Raw genomic sequence first — 14,300 nt, forward strand, 5'->3', positions numbered from 1 at the left:
GGCCCATCTATATGACCAGCTGCGACAAGGGGGAACGCATAAGGCGGGAACGAGACAAGACGTAAATTATCTCGCAAATTCAAGTATATCAGGCAAAACTGATGTTCTTGATTTGTTGTCACTCTGCCATCTACGACAGATTTTGACTGATAGGAACATGACTGACGTGTACCACTGATCTCTACGGGAGATAGATATCTCATTGGCCCATTGACGCTGTATAAAGAAGTGAAGCTGCCGCACCGCCATCTTAACACCACGGGTGCTGTTCGTTATTCCGAAGGTTCGCTGTCCCGAAGGTTCGTTATTCCGAAGGGTCGTTAATCCGAAACACACAAATTCCCTATACCTAGAGGTTCGTTAATCCGAAAATGAAAAAGGGTTCGTTTATCCGAACATTTGTGGCGTTATTTTGAAGGTTCGTTATTCCGAAGATTCGTTAATCCGAAAATGAAATTCGGAAACATGAACCTTCGGAATGACGAATCTTCGGATTAAAGAGCCTTCGGAATAACGAACCTTCGGAATAACGAGCTGTAACCCTTACCACGCACACTCTATGATGTCGTGAGCTCCGTCCACGAGACAGTGTATGGGCGATGCACGTGGTAAGAGGGCGGCGTGGTGGCTTCAAAACGAACGCGGAAAGTAATTGATCAAGAGTAATCGAGTTTGGATAATGATTGTGTCTGTACCTGAAATATTTCCGATTTTTTTTTTGTTTTTTGTTATGGAAATCATAGGATGAATAAAATAAGAGCAAAGAGGTTTTTAAAATCACTGAAACTGCTTTGAATCACGGTGTCTTGGGTCTAATCATTGGTATCTTTGACCATGTATGAACAATGCAAATCACTTTTTGGAGTGCTTTATCTTAAAGGCGCAAGAAACGTTTTGTGCTCGATGTAACGTACGTGGCATGCACCTAGAAACAACAACGTAACAATCTGTACAGGTCAGCGGGGGAAAAGTTCCCTCCTTTCAGTACTACAATGTAGACCCTAGTTACGGCCGTACGGGGGGGGGGGGGGGGATAGTTCTACCCTGGAAATTTAGGGGGTCATCTCATGAGCCCAACACCTATGAGTCATACGGGCCACGAGCTCGACATACAACCCACGATTCATACAGACCACGAGTCGTACAACCCATGAGCTCGAGAATAGGCCCATGAGTTCTACACTAAGCAAAAAAGGTCCACGTGACCGACACTATTTAGGCCTACTGCCCCGTGCTGTAATGAGTGTCAGACTCATGGGCCTTGTTTACCTGATGTCAGACTCATAGACCCTATTTCCCTAGCGTCAAACTCGTGGGCTGTATGATTCATGGATGTCGGACTTGTGACATGCACCAAAATTTACAACTCCCTCTTTTCTTTAGACTACGCAACAATCGAGGAATTTGTTTTGCTTTTGTTTCTGTCTTGTGTTTGTTAATTACATGTTTTCGTTTTTCTGGTGAAAGAAATAGACATTCAATTCCCTGCCATCATTCAAAATTGTCATTTCTGATAAGTACTTTCCACATTCAAATAGTTGCTACACAATGCAGACATACACGTGGAAGATGGGGTGTCAGATGCCTATGCCAAGATTTAGACATTCACGTTTCCCCTAATATTCCTCGTTTCTTGGTGAACAGTGGTGAACGTTTACGATAGGTTCCCCATCCTCTTGCAAAACAAGAGTCCAGCTGAGACTTGCTGAACATCGTAAAGAAATAAACAAAGCCTCATGTGGGAGGAATCTATGGCAGTGATCTTTGTTGAGTTCCATTGTTTTTTACCCTTTCTTATTGAAAGGTTTCCACGCAGGGATAACCTACAATAAACGGGGGCTGATTTATGACGTTCGTTGGGAGTCTATTACGTAAGATGTTTTCGGTCATTTTCTTGATTTTGGTTTTATTCATTTTCAATATTCCACATTTTCGTACAAATTTTACATTTTATTTGATTTCGCAAAATAAGTTTATCACAACAGTCAATTTGAGGTGATTAAACAATGAACATACGGATATTATGAATAACGTGTAAGATATGAAACCTACGAAAAAGCAAAAACTCCATAAAAATAACAAATGTTTAGTACTATAAATGTCAATGACGAAAACGACGCTACAAAGATGCTGAGAATGTAATAAATTTACGGAATGCACAAAATATTACATAATGTTCGTACCAATGCTAAAACAAAGTAGTCGCCCGAGCGAGGCATCACTGTTAGTACGCCGAGATATTTCGAGTGATCACGGTATAAATTAAACGTATAGGATTTTAAAAAATGGCGTTAAGAGTTTGCATAAGAAACTTTGAGCACTTGATTGCATCCGAACAGAATCTTATTGTCTCAAGGGCTATAACTATACGAACGGGGGGAAGGAGGGGGGGGGGGTGGCAGGATTCACTGTGTCTTGTAGGGTAAGTACGGATATCACTGTTTTTAACAAACATTGAGGAAAATATGATGTATAGGAAGATCGCCAATATTCAACTTACACAAATATATTCCAACGTGATACAAATTAGAAATATTTAGCAATTAACTGTAAACAAACAATTCAGTTGTATGATTCAATAATCCACAGTGTCTTTCTGAATCACAAAGAACGAATCAATTTAACTTTCTGAGCAACCCCCAGGCCAATACATTGTATTCCGTAATTAAAAAAAAAAAGAAAGTAATAGCAATGTTGAATAAAGAGAATGTAATATTGGCCCTTGGAAAAAAATATTTCAGTTTGTGAATAGCTCCAATTTACAATTTATAGAAATAATCAACACTAAAACTTCCATGAAAGATTAGATAAGTATAAATATGAATACCTAAAGATTTTATCGAATTGTCTAGTTTTAGAACAATAATCAGTCTTATTTATTCGAGAGATAATTTATTCTCCTGAATCCGTTCAAATGCCTGTTGCACTTAATAAATATTCAAATAATCGAGCAATACATGAGGATTTCAGTGAAAATAAAAAAAGACTTGTGTCATATGCGAACAAAAGAAAAAGAATAGTAGAGAGGATCAGTTCCGGTAGTCGTTGATATATATATATATATATATATATATATATATATATATATATATATATATATATATGTATATATGATTCAGCTTGTACAAAAGACTGTCGTGATCTATCGTGCCATTATTGTTGCCATCAGACGTGTAAGAAAACACAATCTTTATTACTGACATTCATGTGGATTTATATCAATAAACAAATTGGGTGACATGATATCCAGAAGAGAGTAATACCACTATCTGTGAAACAATATGTGGTGAACAGATTTCGATCACTGACTTTCATGTATAGGGAGAACCGGTCAGGCAATCAATTTGGATCTGGTTTGATTTCATGTATTTCATGTAAGTATATATATGATATATAAAGACAAAATGATGTCCGAATATTGCAAGTTTAACTGATTGACAAACTTCCCTTCATCGCTGTACGTAAACACCGATTATACAGCGTCTGAGTAATGGCTATGATGAGAATCATTAAAGACATACATACATGGGTGAGATGCTCTCTGGTACATACGCCCATTATTTTGTATCGTGGCTATTATTCAGACACTGAATAATTAGTGTTTATGTCTCGATGAAAATTTGTCGATCGGGTGCAATAAACACATCTCGACGCAAGAATCACTAACTCGTAAATTCTATTCTATTTCATTTGTGTAGGCAAAATATGACAAAAATACATTATTTTAGGAAGCTCTCGTTCTGACAGTTGAACAAACTCAAACTGTCTCAAAGAGCAATTGGTTTCAACAACATAAGAAATTACAGTTTTGCGCCAGGGATACTTCAGATTTTCAGTTTGTTTTATTTCTCCACTTGTACAAAAAAAAAAAAAATCTTTAGGGAAAAAATCAACAATTTTCAATCAAAATAGAAACAAGAATGCTAAAAAAAATATAGGTTATAATTACGTGTATATAGCATTATGTACATATCATATTTCATCGTTAGTTAAGGTATAATATACAGGTGAAGGAGACTGCCATGGATAGGCAAAACGTTTGACTTGGATAACTTCCGGGCGATATGGTTTCTTGCAACTCTCCCTTATTTCTAACTGAAGGAACAACAACAACAACAACAACAACAGATACAGACAGACAAACAACGTGAACTTCATTCATTCATTCTTTATTGGTCTATGTCAGACATAGAAATTTGGCTTCCATTGACATTACATTGTACCAAAATGATCATGACAATGCATACACATTTTACATCACAATTACATAATTAGGTCTATGATAGGCACAATGAATACAAATAACACCCTACAAATTTATTACACAATTATGCATATACAATATATCAATTCTTTATATATAACCTTATATAACTCAAACTACTTCAACCCTTCCCAGACCCTAAATTTTGAATTTACACAATGATGATATAATACTACAAAGAATACTTGTGTCAGAAAATTCAAAATAACACACTAACACACACATACACACACACACACACACAAATGACTAACATGGGTCTCAGTTAACGATTGTCAGAACAACCAGCAATATCAAACATAACATAACTAAATACAACCCCCTGGGGTTCCCTAAAAAGTTAAGTAATTACATCAAATCACTTCCAACATATATAAAATACTATATTTCAACATTTTATGCTTACAATATTTACCAGAAACCCTTGGGTCCATAACCCAAACTAGAGAAAGAGAGAGAGAGAGAGAGACAGACACACAGACAGACAGAGAGGGCGAGAGGGGGAGAGAGGAATGTGAAATTTGTCCCTGGCCCATAATCCTGTTCCCTGGAGCACGTATATGCAGATGAGACAAAAACTCCATTCCCCCCCCCCCCCCACAATTTAGACATTTCACCTTCTTTCAATGTCATTTGACCGTGGAGGGGAAAAATAAAACAAGGTGGAAAAAACAAGACACAAACGAATTTAAGGAACAAAGAAGGGGATACCTGAAGTGATTTGGCCTTAACAGGGCTGAAATTGATATGGTTTGTATCTTTAGCATTGTTCATTCCTTTGTGAAAATGAGATAAAAAAAGGAGAAAATTTTACAGCTGGGCTGCTTTAATAGCGAATGGAATGGGTGTATCGTTCCGTGTACATGGTTTTGTGATCGTTTAAAAATCAGCAATAAATGTGCTTATGTGTAGCACTGAGAAATGGACTTATAGTTTCGCGCATCCCGATTGGTTTAAAAACTTCAATTAATCGCGCGTTTTGTCATATAGAGGTGTGGTATAGCATTAGTTTCTGGATACTGATTGGTTGATTAGAGCCATGCAATCATTCGTCCGTATACTGCACAAAAGAACGGATGTGCGGGTTCTCGAATCCCGATATGGGTTAAAACCTTACAACGATTCGTCCTTGTCACACAGTGGAATGAATGTACAGTTTCTTGAACACTGATTGATTAATTAAGACGGTATACAATCTTAAGTCCGTATACTGCACAGAAAATTGGGTGTGTGGTTTCTTTAAGTTAAAACCTTACAACTTTTCGTCCGTGTCACACAGTGGTCAAAGAACAAATGTTTGGTTTCTTGAATATTGATTGATTAATTAAAACCACACAACTATTCGTCCGAATGCTGCTATAAAAAAAAAAAAAAAAAAAATGGGGATTATGGTTTCTTGCATGCTCAGTGGTAAAAACCCTACAGGCTGTTGCTCATGCCTGCACATTTTGGGTGGAACATTTTGAACATTTCAATCAAAATAAGTAAGGCGATACACTGTACCACCAAACACGGTAAAATTCTTTGATTTTGTCGGATGATTTTCTCACTAACTGATCAAACTATTACGAAAATCTAATGCATTGTATCATTCATTCATTCATTCATTCATTTTTTTTTCATTTCCAACAGAAACATATCTCGGCGCAGCGACCGATTAGTCGGAGATTATGCATGTTATGGGAGAGGAATATCGTTAGACCTAAAACTTTTTGAAAGCTTGCCCCTCGGATAATCAAGTTTTGAAATCCATTCTAATCTTACGAAGTTCATCTCCTTGCATTTGTCACCAAACGAATATGTTAAGAGTTTTCCCCGACAAAATGACGTTTCCCCCTTAGAACAATAAAGAATATAGTCTTTAAACGTATAATCCTTTATCTCATTTTCCTCATCATCATAATTTGATTTGATTTGATTTATTGGTTCTTGTATTATCATTGTACATGTACATACATGTACATGTACAAAGCTTGTTAAGAAAGTATTTTTCTCCATTTGCCTTTACAATATACAGCAAAACGTAGCAGCAATACAATAAATAATACGGAAGGGCTACAGCTTATCTTATCATGACTATCGTCATTATCATTATTCACATTATTTTTGTTATTGTCATTATCATGATTATAATTAACAATATCAGTAATAACAGTATACATGTTTAACAATAGTTTATTAGCAATATTTGTACCATTACTATACTAATATTATACTCATCATCATCCTCATTGTTTCCTGGAAACTCGCAAATATGTTGTTTGAGGACATACAATATAGCGATCTTCGATGACACTGTCACTGATGGCAAGGACCATTATGACATCATTGTAATGACGTCGTTGTCAACCATTCAAGCAGGGAGAAAAAACATCGATCAAGGAGATCCAAGCCTATAGAAGTCACCTCAGCACGTGACTTTTCTTCACATTTACATATACAGTACAGGTATTGACAAGGAGACATTGAGTTGAGCAAGGAAGTATCACACACATAAACAGATATCTCGTTATATTGAGCGACCCGCAGGTAGATATTAAAGCTATCAGCTTTGCTTTCTTCTTTTGTTCCTATTGGACACCGCTATGCATTATCGACCGAAACGATCATCATGATAAAAACAAACAAACAAACAAACAAACAAAAAGACACAAAAACAAAAAAACAAAAAATAACCCACCAAATAAACGAACAAAGCAAGCAAACAAAAACCTACTTTCTGCTTATGGAATCATGCTTTGATACTAAATATGACCCCTTTTTTGTCGAGGGATTCGGGGTCACAACTGAAACACTCTGACACACACACACACACACACACACACATTTTGACTGGTACTATACGTATTAATACTTTGATGAATTAAATTTTAATTTAGGGAACACCATTTTGTAGATGTTTTCAGATTCATGACTAACAAGTAGAAATGAGATATCACAGGACTTGATTAAACACGTTTGTCACTCATTCCCCTATTCAATTTCCGTGGTTATACATACTAGTCGCTGGAGTATGAAGCGGAGGCAAACGGGAGGGGGGGGGGGGAGCCGGCTGTAATTGCATTAATTTGACATGATGTTAGAATGGTTTGCACATTATCTCTTCTTGTTTTCATTGGTTATTGTTGTGTTTTTTCTATCCTGGCTTTATAAAGTTTGTTGACTATCGTTAGGAGGTGTGCTTTTAATTCACACCATGTGGGACTATGTGACCTTGAAGTTAAGGTTGCGCGAGTTTCGTTGTGACTTCTGGCACGTAAACGCAAAATGGCGCCACTTGCAACAGTCATGAGTGTCGAGAGAGAGAGAGAGAGAGAGAGAGAGAGAGAGAGAGAGAGAGAGGGAGAGAAAAGACGCATCACCTTAATTGGCGAACCGATGTTTCCGCCACGGATGCTACCAATCTAACATTCCTCTCTCCCAGCCCCTCCCCTTTTCCGTAATGACCTTTACCCACTGCGAAACATATGTTGTTGTTGTTGTTGTTGTTTTTTTTTTTCTTTTCCATTCATTTCACCACGAGGTTATCGCACCTTGCAACGTCAGAGCCTCTAAACTAATGACACTGTCATGGTTTTGAGGGAAAAAAATCTTTTCCTTTTCGTGCGCATTGTATACGTAATATAATACCTATCACTTTCATTTATTCATTTATTCACTTATAAAAGTCTTTGTCTATCTGACTAGCATTAAATGGCTTACTTGCTTGTACCCGTTAAATGCTCTGGGATTAAGGGCGACACACACTTGGGGCCGTTAAAAAAGAATAATGAATAAAATCTCCACATAATTATATGTCGCTGGATCTGATTTGCACCTGATGCGCTGGATGAATGTATAAACAGTAAAAAAAAATAACTCTCTCCCGAATATTAAAAAAATTTCCAGCGTTCTACGGACTGATAAAATGTGAAGACAAGGGAGATACCACGGACATGAAGTCATTTTCTTCATTTTGATCTCTTCATCGCACAATTGTCATTAATGCGAAAGAATGGAAATGAGCTGATATGTATTTGCCGAAATTAAAAAAAAAGGAAGATTTTTTTTTTCCATCTGTATGTTCACATTTCCAATTGTGAGGCATAGGAATGGGATGATTGTCTACGTAGGAGAGTATTATGCCTTTCGTTATTTCATATTTATATGGTACACACGGCCAAATGAATAGTGTCTGTGCCGTAATATTGCTATGTATATTTTATTTGAATTCTATAACAAGTATTGTTTACAGTATGCTTTGTATTATTAGCATCATCTATATCAATCAAAATGTACAATAGTACACACTGGTACATGGATGAATTTAACATAAGAAAATAAATACATCTAATTGGTATATTGATTTTGATATAGTTTTCTTCTTAGTGTTCCACGTCTTAATTCAGTTATGTGGTTTTATGTGTAATATAATATATATGTATATATTATACAAATGCAGATATATTGGGATATGATTATAATTACGTAGGAATGATGATGTTATGAATTTTAGAGAAATATCATAACATGATGCCAAAAAAAAAAAAAAAAACACACACACACACATACATTATGTGTTCGTGTACATGACTGCATACATTTCTTCTCTCTTTTTTTTTTAATGGTGTAACGGATGAGTCCTCTTTTCCCTCCAGCGTTTTTTCCCTTTATCTTTTCTTTTTATTAACGTCACCTGTCTGGATGGCTTTCGAGAAGTTTTCTCTTCTCCCCCTTTTATTTTTCTTTATCATACCGAGGCAATCGACGGTGAGACACTCCTGCGTTTACTTTCGCAGCATGCATCAACTTCCTCCCGCTTGCTCAGCTCTTGCGACTGCTATGTTCTGCGATGGGCTACTCCAGCTCACATTTCCGAGTTTAATTGCCGGAGCAAACGGCAATCTTTTTTTTTCTCTCCCCTTTTTCCCCTTTTTCTTTCGCGGACGCTCGCTATAAGAACGAGTGCGGGAAATTCTTCCGTAAACATGCATCATAGTCAGAAAAGCGGTATGTCATCTGCCTTCGGCGGGCTAACGCTGTGTTTCACCTCTGTTTCTCGCTGTATCACTTAGATGTAATTACGTCGTTTTTGTCGATTATACTATACTCGTCAAAGTTCTCAGCATGGAAGAAAGCTGTCAAGGGGTAATGATCGTTCCATATGGCACCTATTGAAATAATAATTTGCCAGAAAATTAAGTAAAGATAAGAAATATGGCTTTGGAGAATGACAAGAAGAAGCTAATCATAGATCCGTAGCAGTGATTGTTCGGATACGCGGATATGCGGGTTGCTCTCATTCAAGTCATTGCACGTACAGGTTCTTTGATGGTTTACTTCAAAGAAGAAGATAGGCGGGGCACTTCTGTATTAGTGGTACAGTCGGGTAGCTACCAGCGCTTAACTCATTAAGTCCTGGGAGGACTTTGCTGCAGAAATCAAAATATCATCCTCTCCTCATAATCTTTGGCACCTCTTGATTCCATCTGCGCTTTAAGGATGAGATGAGATCGAATCTGTCAAATTCATTGCATCCGCACAAAATTACAAAGACATTCTGCCTCAAAGAATGAGAAAATGAAATGTGAGAAAATAGAAAAAGGGAGCACTATCCTAAAAAAAAAAAAAAAAAAAAAAAATGTGTTTCCAACAAAATTGGTTTGAGGATCTGTAAAGATTTGGGGAGGCTATAAAACTCTTTGCAGCCGAAATAAACAATAAAGCATATTAAGTTTGAATTTTCCTCCCCTATCACCACAATCTTCATGTCATTATTGTGATATGATTTTCCGTTTGCATTTATGTTGCAATGCCAAACAACAACACAAATAATAATAATGATAATGACAATAATAATAATAATAATAATAATAATAATAATAATAATAATAATTAAAAAGAAATTAATTCTAAATTGAGAGATGATTGAAAACAATCACAACGAATATAAGGTAGACAAAAATTTGAGTATGATACACCAACGAAATAGATTTTCTTGGACTTAAAGGGGATGACTAGTAACTGACCAGTGGGAATCAGTGGGAATGCTTGGGGATGATTGTTCCAATCCTTGTGGGATTAATTTAAGAGTACATTACATATCTATTGTTGTGTGAAAATTATTTGATTCAGAATGGTCTCATATTCAATTAATGTGCAGTTTAATGTTTCCAGGTTAGCATGCCTGTACATTGACGGGGCATTAAACTGCACATTACTTGAATATGAGACCGTTCTGAAGCAAATAATTTTCACACAACAATAGATATATAATGTACTCTTAAATGAATCCCACAACATCATCCCCCATCCCCTTTAAGTAGCTAAACTTAGTTAAGGTAATTAATGTAACGTGCATGAGAGGCTGGACTTCTGAGTGTGATAGGACCATGAGGAGAGTTCATAACTTGACGTGTCTGGCCCTTTAATTTGCAATTATCAACTATCATCAAAATTAATTACTAAACATTTCTGCAAAGTGCACTGACGATCCCTCTACAAAAGTGACAGAATAAACAAATTGATGATTGTGGTCGCTAATCTGGAAGAAGAAGAGTTTGCGTGTCAACTATGTGTTCGCTTTACTGGCCAAGGTGACGATAATCGGATAATACTGAATGACTGACTGGATGAATGAATGAATGACTGAGTGACTGACTGACTGACTGACTGAATGAATGAATAAATGAATGAATGAATGAATGAATGAATACACAGATGAATAAAAAGTTGAGTTGAATAAATAAATGTATAAATAAATAAATAAATGAATATATGAATCAGATAAGTAAATAGATAAATAAACAAAATATGACCTTCGCGTCATCAAGTAAGCTCGATAATATTTGCACAAAATGAAGGAAAGACATTAGTACGACTATCAGAACTTTAATGATGACTTCATTTCCGAGTGTCAAGTGGGGTAATGACGTATATAGGCACCAAAACATCTATCATCTTCGACTCTTTAATCATAGATGCACACACACTGTGGCGTAGGTGCATTCTCGTTTTAAAATATGATTATACAGTGTTCTTATACTATACATGTTGGCAGTTTTTTGCAGTTGTCATCTTTCCGTGTCCATAATCGTTATGAGGTAGTGTCTCCCTCTCCCTCTCTCTCCCTCTCTCTCCTCCCCAGACGCCCCCCCCCCCACCCCTATCTCTCCAAATTTTATCCTCCCAGACTCCTCCTCTTCCCTTGCTCTCTGTCAATCCCATGAAACATCACCGCTTCGCAGTTTGACTGATTTTCCCCATTCTTCGGTCTTTAAAATGAGAGCGGACCGGACCACTCACTACTACGGCGGGTGTCAAAAGCAGCGCAGGGCTGCCTTACGTGCATGAAAATTTAAAGCAACGAAAACGGCCGGTGATAGATTTCGCAAGAAAGATATCGCCTACGTGGTCTCTTATTATACATGAGGAATTTAGGATTCAGGTTGACTGTGACAATTCTCGCAGTATCCCAGTCACCCCCCCCCCCCATTCATTATTGTTAAAAGATTCAGGATCGGGTGTACGTTTATATCAAGTTCTGAAGGAAGTGATCGTAGTGCAGTTTGTTACGCGTTTGCCATTTTCTCCAGGAATACTTTGGTGGCATCCTGTAGCGTGCTTACTTTCACACAATACATTTTACCTCACTCATGGTTATTTTACAGCGCTGTTTTCTGTTTTCTAATTCTAATTTATCTGAATCTGACTGTAATTATGTATTACTTTGTAACAAAATATTGAACTTGTCTGCCTATCTCGCCATGTGAAATAAAAGATTGGATGAAAATGATGATGATAATGATGTTGGATGACAATGGCAATATTATGATTTAATTGAATTGTGGGTAAGTTTTTGCTTAAGGTTTTTGACGATTTCGCACTGGATACATTTTACAAGTGCCCAGTAATATTCAACTGGAGTTTTACTAACTCAGTATAAAACATATCAAATTATTGTTTACATCAGACTGTCATCTATGCAAGTGAATATACATATGTGTACGAGTATGTAGCACATGTACAATAAAATGTATGTGTATTCAAAAAAATGTACATTCATTGTGAAATTACAATATTGAAGTACAATGCTAAAAATAGTAATATAGTGCACTTTGATGTTATCACATATTCATAATTTTTAAATGATAGATACACACAATATTTGCGTTTAACAATCGTCTTACTAGTAAACATGAACTTTAGTCTTCGGACTAAATACTATTTATTTATTTTATCTACATAAATCAACTTGACTCACGGCACACTCTCCCTACTGCTCTGCAACAAGTCTCCTGTCGTCCCTTTTGCAACCCTCAAAATAATAGATTCTTCTAAGATTAGATTCTTTGCAATTCGATTGGATTCTTTCTTTATTTCTTTCTTTTTCCCCCCTTCCTAAGTTGATTTCATGTCAGTTGACATTGGTTTCTTTGATTTTGTTTCATGTAATGTTTGTAGTTTCATTAGGTCATTATTTGTTCTCATGTATTTTCCGAGGGTCCCATACCCTACAAGCTTTGCTTTTTAGCGGGACCCTCCATTTCCATTCCAATCCTTGGTATTATGCATATGTACATACCTTAGAAAATGAATTATGTTGTTACTCGAGATCACATGTACATTTTCTTTTAAATTGTTACAAATATGTTCTGTTAATGCATTGTATATAGTTTTCCCTGTTTATTCAATGGAAATGAAAATAAAGTTGAAGTTAAAGTTGAAGTTGAAGATTCCTTTCATAAGCTGGCATATTGTGGAGGTAGGTAATTCAAACCTTTGCTCAAAATAATAAAACTGGAAACGTTTTCATGATGGTATAGGAAAACAATAGTATTATCCAGTGAATTTATTCCGACCCCGAAAAATTTCCAACCATTATTCTCTGTACAAAAGAGTGACATTAGACTAGATTTTTATTTCTTTTTTTTTTTTAACTCTGAGGTGCAGTACCGTAAAATTTCATCCACGATGTTGGGAGATATTATTTTTTCAGTCATGTAAGATATCGCGACGTTTGCTGTGTTTGCAGAAGAGACATACGAACTTTTAACATCCGCATCAACAAAAATGTCTCGCCCACTTCGCCCACGTCGAGTATTAGAAGGACGCTAGATATACTATTCGCAACTTGAAAGAAGGACATCGTCAAGTAATTGGCAATTAGTCGACCGGTTAATTATTTTGTTCTTTCTTTTGTATGAAGTCTCAGCGTTTGATAAATGACATGTCGACGCCAACGTGCAAGTGAAGAAAGGGTTGTCACAGGCATCGTTCTAATTGTGTTAGAATTGAAATCATCTTTCAGCGTGCAGTTGATAGTGAAAGAAGAAAGATTTATACCTGAAAACATCATCATGTATCATGATGGACAAATAAAAAATGGGATCAACCTTTTATTCAGATCGCTTTGATTTACTTTGCTTTTGGATATCTCAGCATTTCAAAACCGATTTTCATCAAATAAACTTTTAATTCCTTTTAGAATTAAATGCTCTTTAGCATTTCATAGAGTACTTTCTAGGTATCTCGCAAAAAGTTAAAAGCTGAATCCTCATCTCAACAAATACTAAACCATCCCTTAAATCGTTAGAATGATTACTACATGCCGAGATAGCATAGTCCTCATCATTGCATCAAAGCTACACACGATTTGATATCCTTGCAGTGGTTGCATTGTTATTGTTTAGATATTACAAGCACTTTGTCAATGGTAAAATCCAGTCGACATTTAATCATGATAAAAACTGCATGATGATAACAGCATCAAGGAAACAAAACAACAATTTTACAAAAAGTTTTTATGTATTTCATGTTTCATGTTTACGCGTTTTTGTATATGTGTCTGTTTGTTGCTCTGTCTTTCTAGTGGGCTTCCAGACTTTTTTCTATGCTTTCAACTGATGTTTTTCTTCTTCAGTTGCCCTTTATACCTTGCTTATTTGTAATTTATTAGAAAAATAAAAGAAAGATTTCTTGACTGCTGCAGAAACCAAGTAAAACTTAATGTACGTCAAGAGTTTCTGTTGTCCTACACCTTGCTTATTTTGTTATT

Source organism: Diadema setosum, chromosome 20 (assembly GCF_964275005.1).
Source record: "Diadema setosum chromosome 20, eeDiaSeto1, whole genome shotgun sequence".
Lineage (NCBI taxonomy): Eukaryota > Metazoa > Echinodermata > Echinoidea > Diadematoida > Diadematidae > Diadema > Diadema setosum.